Raw genomic sequence first — 7561 nt, 5'->3', positions numbered from 1 at the left:
CCTTTAAAAGAAGTGTAGGAGGGGGCGGCAGATGATGCTCGGGCACTACAGAACGTAGAGGAGGAACATCAAAAGCGACAGCACGAGTCGGTGCCTGCGTACTCCTAACATCATCACGAGGACGAGACACCGCGCGATCAAGACTTTTCGAGCCCCAGAAGGATTTGTCGAAGGAATCTCTTCCCTAGAAGATGAGGCCTTCGCCCCAGAAGAAACTCGACTTCTACGAACATCATCTTGAGACTCTCTACGCGGAGGAGATCTCGATAGACCAGAACCAGGAGTCTGATAAGGAAGCCGCGGACGGTCAGACATGGCTGCGAAAAGATTAATCATAAACAAGTCAAAAACAAACTCAAGGACATTACCAACGATCAAAAAACCACATAAATAGCAATCCACACACGATAACGCAGAAACCCTAAAATTAGCATACATGCTCGAAATTCCATAAAATCCCCCTGAAAACTCAATACAAGAAAACAATGGCCTCCTTGATTTAAGACGAAGAACAGGGGCAAACTAGCATGCAAGCATTAAAAGAAGTTCTTCATCACAAACAAGGAACAACAGTAGCAGAAAATTTACAAATCAACATAGCACAAAACCATGGAAACAAAGAAAAGAAAAACTTACCAACAAAAACAGCAGCAGAAAGAACAAATCAGAAATAAAGAGGAAGCAAGCGTGATTAATGCTAAGGTGGAGAGAATTTAAGGGCTGAAGAATGAAGACTGACAGAGAATTTAAGGGCTGAAGAATGAAGACTGACAGAGAATTTAAGTGCTGAAGAACGAAGAATGAAAACCGAGAGAATGTTTAGGAAGAATGAAATTAATTTTCTTTCTCTCCTTAATATACCCGAAAGAAAGAAAAGGAAATTAATGGAGGAATGGGAAACGTGCCCGTTACATGAGCAGTTAATGCACAAATAAAAGACGTGCCCAAGTATCTAGGAAAAGTTATTAGGAGAGATAGAAGAATATGCAACGACTGTTTTCTTCAATGCACCCATTAAACATTCAAGCCCGAAGAAAAGGGGAAAATTGAGTATACATATATCTCACCATCAGACACGTGTATATAGAAAGATACGTGGAAAGCATGCATGCCAAGACATCAAAATACGATGCACTATGGAACACCAAATAAACCCCAAGGAGTTACTTTATCTCATCCCCAAAAGAAGCTAAGATCAACGGTGGAGAGAAAGTTAGCTGACACGGACGTGACAGGGGCAGAAGACACTTGTCTGACACGAGCAGGCATCTCAACTACCCTCATTAAACACTCTGAGCAGTATACGTGTCGATCAACCCGTGGGACGAGCGAGGATGTCTCTGCGTGATCAAGTGGCAAACGCAGACCTCTGCGTGATGGACACAAGACACTAGAAGATAAGGTTCCAACGGCCTTCAGAGAGGGGTCCCACACTCTAACCCTATAAATATCCCCTCTCCACCAAGAGGAAAGGGGATCGGAAAAATCAGGAAGGGAAGGAGAGAGAGATTTCGAGTGTAAGTTAATCTTTTAGAAGAGAAAATACATGTAAGCCCAAAAGTCATTCGACTACTCTTGTAACCGTGAAGAACATAGTGAAACAACAAACCCCGTGGACGTAGGCCTTAGTGCTGAACCACGTAGACCTCGGTCTTGTTTATATTTCAGCACTTTATACTTGCCTAACCCCATGGATCTTTACTTGTATGTATTGTTTCCTTTGTTTTTACCTATATCCCGTGCGCAAACACCCCGCATGGAGTTGTTAGATGAGGCTGTGATAAACCCGAAGGTTTTGAGCCAAGGAATCAACACTAAGATATCATCATCACAAATCACTCTAGATTACGATGATTGGTTGTGAGCATTCGGATGCCTCCGTGATTTGAGTGTTCACAATGCCCTAAACCCTTTAAAAAGGTCTGTGACTGTTCATCACTGTGCTCTTCTCTCTCTATTTGTTCTATTTTTCTTTACCCTCAGGTATAAAAATTCCACTCAGTTTTCTTTTTCTTCTTCTTCTTAAGTTTCTCACATTTTGGTTTATTTAGATTATTATAAAAATCTAGTTTTAGATCTAGTTTGTGTCTCTCCTTGGAACAAATTAGGGTTTTAGGTGCTGAATCAAAGAGTATCTTTCATTTATCTCAAAACCATGATTTTATAATCTCTGTTGATTTCTATAGATTGTTGTTTTCTAACCATGATTTTAGAATCTGTATTTTATTTCCTGCAGTTGTGATGTTTGATTATAATTTCAATATTTGTATGTAGATGTTTATTTTGATGTATGATTATTTTTAGGTGTTAGAACCCGTTGTCCCCTTCAATTTTGATGCAATTTCTTCTATAAACCCTTGTTGAGAAATCAGGGATGATAAGCACTTAGATGTGGTCCAATTGATTTCTTATATGACTTCTGTGGTTTAGATAAGTTGCAATCTATTAATACCACTGATTCTTTCCACCTAGGGTTTTCAAACCACTAGTTTGTTTATTAGATTATTATGTCAATGACGATGAATCATAATAGTGGTCCATTAAGGAGATGTAATTTCTGTGAACTTCACTCGTGTCTTTATGCAATAATTTTGGGGGTTTCATATGATGATTTGAGTTCTTTGACATTTTTTAATTTTTGTCAAACTGCTAGTCATTGAAGGAAGTATGTATGCCTTCTTCATATTCCTTCTTGTCTCTGATCAATTAGCTTTGACAAGTCTTATTTCTTTTGAATTACAGTGTGACATACATGGTATTTCATGACATTTTGATTGGTTGTTGTTTGTTAAACGATCATGACTTTACATGATGTGTTTAGTCTCTTCCTTTTGAATTTGCAATTTCATTTCATTATCTAAAAAATTTCTTTGCACAACTATACCAACATTTACGCATCTTTATTCCTAGTTTCCAACTTTTTATGTAGACTAGGATGTTCTTCATTTATTTTATTTTTAGATTTGAGTAGATTGTGGGTACTTGATTAATTGGCTTCTACAGTTTTTGGTCATAATCATGTATTATGCAGGTGAAGCTTATCTGTGAATCACATTACTTGCCGTCATTTGTTGTACTTCCCTGATTAATACTATTTCTTTTCCTTTTTTGTAGGGTTTGAGCTTGCAACACAAGAAGGTTATTAGTCTCAACATCCATCATTGCCTAGAGGTTAGCTGGTCTGTTCTGGACAACTACTAGCTAGCATGGCGGCCGTAGCCCAGCTTCGGTTTTCTCCTCAATCAAACCCACACGATCTTGCTGGGAACTCTCAATTCTCAACTCGAACTTCTTCTCGTCTTCCATCACTCCCTCTTTCTAGTCCATCAAATATCTCATTCAACTCTCCTTCTCCTACTAATCTATCACTATCTTTACTGCAATCCAAATCTTCAAAGCCCCAATTCTCTGTAAATGCAGAACTATCCGCGAACACTGGTGGCAATAGTGGCAGTGGGATTGGTAATCACAACACAGGAGGAGGTGGAAACAGTGGTGGAGGGGAGGACTCTGGTCGACATAATAATGATGGTGATGGCAATTCAGACAACCAATTTTCTGCATCTGGTTTTGGAATTTTAGGGCTTTTACTGAATGGATGGAGATCCAGAGTTGCTGCCGATCCACAATTCCCGTTTAAGGTTTTAATGGAAGAAATTGTAGGTGTGAGTGCATGTGTTCTTGGTGATATGGCATCTCGCCCTAATTTTGGGCTTAACGAGCTGGATTTTGTTTTCTCGACTCTTGTTGTCGGATCAATTTTGAATTTTGTTCTGATGTATCTGTTAGCCCCAAAAATGGGTTCAGCTTCTTCATCTCTTCCTGCCATCTTTGCCAGCTGTCCACAGAGCCATATGTTTGAACCCGGGATGTTTACTCTTCTCGACCGATTTGGGACTTTTGTTTACAAAGGAGCTGTTTTTGTTGCGGTTGGGTTTGCTGCTGGACTTGTTGGAACTGCTATTTCGAATGGATTGATTATAGCGAGAAAGAAGATAAATCCTAATTTTGAGACACCAAACAAGCCTCCACCTACACTTTTGAATGCAATGACTTGGGCGGCTCATATGGGTTTGAGCAGTAACTTTAGATATCAAACTCTCAACAGAATCGATTTTTGTTAGCCAAGGGTCTCCCTCCAGTTGTGTTTAAGGGCTCAGTTGTCATCATGAGGTGTATGAATAATGTTCTTGGAGGAGTTTCTTTTGTGACTTTGGCAAGGTTGACGGGATCTCAAAAGGTCGAAGGGAAGCCAGTTGTTAGCATAAAAGAAGGTGTGGAGGAAGAAACAGGAACTGCTGAAGAAAAGGTTAACTTGGTGGAAGAGAAATGAATTGTAGTGAGTTATACTGATCAAGTTAGAATCTCTAATCCAGCAAACTTTGCGATGTACATCTTAGGATCACTCTAATCAAGCCAACATTAAATGTCTCCCTTTAGATCTCTCTCTCTCTCTCTCTCTCATAACAATAGTTGCGGTATCAATTGTGTTATTTTTGATGTTTTTACTCTGGAATAATAAAGTAAGTTGAAAAGTAGTGAGGTCTCTCTCTCTCCCTCCCCCTCTCTCTCGTAACAATAGTTGCGGTATCAATTGTGTTATTTTTAATGTTTTTACTCTGGAATAATAAAGTAAGTTGAAAAGTAGTGAGGTCTCTCTCTCCCTCCCCCCCTCTCTCTCTCGTAACAATAGTTGCGGTATCAATTGTGTTATTTTTAATGTTTTTACTCTGGAATAATAAAGTAAGTTGAAAAGTAGTGAGATCTAGCTTGTTATACTTGGTATGTGTAAATTGAATGTTTCTTCTGGTGATATCAATATTCTATGTGTGTGTTGCTACTTCTCTTTCCTTCTAGTTTGATAATCTAGTAGGAGTAGGGCTCTAACTAATGCCCGAAAATACTTGACCTACCTCTACCAGGCTACTTGTTACATGATGTTATGGGACGCATGGACTGATTAGTTTAAATAGGCGGGCTTGGAATTGTTCCTAAAATTTAATGGAAAATTTGTTGATTGGTCCAAAGCCCATATAGTTATTTATAGTAAGGTCCAACCAGAATCTTTTTTTTATCCGGAGGTCCAAAATTAATTAAAAAAATAGAAATGACCATAATACCCCCTACTACCAAACGTGTGTGTCTACACTGCTTACAAATTTGAGTACATATCTGGCACACTGCTCACAAATTCGAGTACATATATGCTAAAAAATTTGAGTACATATATGCCGCACTGCTTACAAATCTGAGTACATATCTGTCGCACTGCTTACAAATTCGAGTATATATCCGCTGCTTACAATTCGAGTACATATCTGCTGCACCGCTTCCAGGTAAAGTACATATCTATTAGAATCAATTATAAATAAATTAGCACATATTTCAGTATTGCGCATACGTACTCATGGATCAAACAAAAAAAAGTGACAAAACTCTGAATAAAACAGAATCAAAAGAAGTTTCTATCAGTACGCCTTATACGTACTGCGTATTCATGAAATAAAAATCAACTGCATGTAAAAAAGAATTGATGAATCCTCCAAATGTCAGAGTTCAGTGCCGTACCTCAAGCCAAACTGATGTAGTTTCACTTCAAGTGAACATGTATTGACCTAGAAAGATGGTGTCTCCTTTCTTTACTGCCTGCAAAGAATCATATAGCTTAGGATAACATAGTCACACAGGTATCTCAAAGACAACAATTGGAAGGTTCAATGGAACATCTACACTGTCATCCTTCTTCCTAATCATTGTTTTCCAATTTTACGATATACATCAACAGAACGCAAACATATTCGAATTATGTGACAACAATTCCCAAGCCCAAACTGAAATTACACTATGATTTAACCAAAATTTCAGCACACCTTTGCTAATCCATCATAATTGATTGGCAATACATCTGAAGTTGCTTCTTTATCTTGATCCGGAGTCAAAACAACCGATGATTCAGCCTTCAGTGCAATCGATTTTTCACTTTTATTAAGAACTTGCAATTCAGGGCCTATTGTATCTAGCATAACCTGAAACAAGTGAACAACAAGATATGCACATTTATTATCAATTTTCACTCTATAATCCATAATAGCAATTCCAAAAAAAAACGATTCAAAAACTGCAACAACAACGAAGATCATGACAATTCCTTAAACAATCCAATTCAAATCAACAAAACTTACAACACAGAGCTTCTTAGTACTCTTAACAAGTATGATTAGTATGATTTTGAGAAAATAAAGAAAGAAAATAACTAGAAAATCAAATTGAGAGTTCAAATAAGCTAAAACCATCAAAATATAACCAAAAAATCGAATAATTACGATCAAGATTCATAAAAACAGTACGTCATATACGTACTGATGTTTAATACACAAGCAAAAACTGAAACCAAACATATAGAAGCATAGTAAACACAGAAAAATCAGTACGTCATATACGTACTGATGGTTAATACATAAAACTAAACTGAAACCAAACCAAAAGCCAACAAAATGAAACTAAAATTCTAGATCTACAAACGAAACAAACGTAAAACATGATTTTATAACTAGATCTGGACTATTTTCATCAAAAACCTTCAGTACATCATATATGTACTGATGATTAATACACAAAAGCAAACTAAAAACAAACCAAAGACCAACAAAACCGAGTTAAAATATCAGATCTAATAATGAAATGAACATAAAACATCACTATCTATCTAGATCTAAAGTATTTTTACCAAAATTGAAGTAAAAAATTAACGAATCAAGCATGAAGATCATAAACACAAAAAAACTGAATTTAATTCCTCTTTTCGGAACCTTAAAATCTGAATTTTGAATTCTTTTTCCCATGAAATCAAGAGATTTGGATCTCAGATTAAGATAGAATCAATAAAAAACTTAAAATAAAGATCAGTATAGGTAAATCAACTTACGAAATACCTCAGAATCAAAACAAATATTTCAGTATTACATATACGTACTCATGGATCGAACCCAAAAATCAATTAAAGAACGCTGATAGAATCCAAAAACAATGACAAAACTTTGAATATAACCGAATCAACATCAGATCTAATACCTAAACATTAGATTTTGCTATAAACATAAAAATTTCTCTAATCCGAGAAGAAAAAAAACCTAAATTAAAATTAGCTTTTGAAGAAGAAAGGGAAAATGAAAACCTAAACTATACCAACAGTAAGGAAGTGAACCTACCGATTAATCTTATTTTGAATTCACGAATTGATCAACACCTCAGAAGATCTTCATAGCCGGAGCTTTTCACCGAACCACAAATGAGAAAATGAAGAAGAAGAAGAAGAATAGATCGAGAAATGAAGAAGAAATGGATTTGGTTACTGCTTTATATACTTAAGGGTGTTTTCGGTATTTAAAAATACGTCCTCATATGTTCTACACGTGTGCAGGACCTGGGATTAAAAAATTTGGTCCATTTTCATGTTTTCTTTTAATTATGGACCTCTGATTAGTGGGCTTTAATGGGTGGACCTGCCACTAACTAAGAACACTATAATGGTACCTATTGGTAATTCCTACAAATTTAATAG

The 7561-nt window shown here is 36.6% G+C and overlaps 1 long non-coding RNA gene and 1 pseudogene across 1 annotated transcript; one reads left to right on the top strand and one right to left on the bottom strand.

Annotated features, from left to right (window-relative positions):
- Nucleotides 1-1879: 1879 nt before the first annotated feature.
- LOC113343039 lies at nucleotides 1880-4647 on the top strand (annotated as a pseudogene).
- Nucleotides 4648-5609: 962 nt separating this feature from the next.
- Nucleotides 5610-7262, bottom strand: LOC113342998. Its single transcript, XR_003356975.1, has 3 exons — nucleotides 7209-7262; nucleotides 5871-6026; nucleotides 5610-5646 (listed from the first exon to the last, which is right to left on the bottom strand). It is a non-coding gene; the product is annotated as an uncharacterized LOC113342998 (long non-coding RNA).
- Nucleotides 7263-7561: the final 299 nt, after the last annotated feature.

Source organism: Papaver somniferum, unplaced genomic scaffold, assembly GCF_003573695.1.
Source record: "Papaver somniferum cultivar HN1 unplaced genomic scaffold, ASM357369v1 unplaced-scaffold_52, whole genome shotgun sequence".
In the NCBI taxonomy this organism is placed as follows: Eukaryota; Viridiplantae; Streptophyta; class Magnoliopsida; order Ranunculales; family Papaveraceae; genus Papaver; species Papaver somniferum.
The sequence above is the reverse complement of the archived record's forward strand: the minus strand, read 5'-3'. Positions and strand labels throughout refer to the sequence as shown.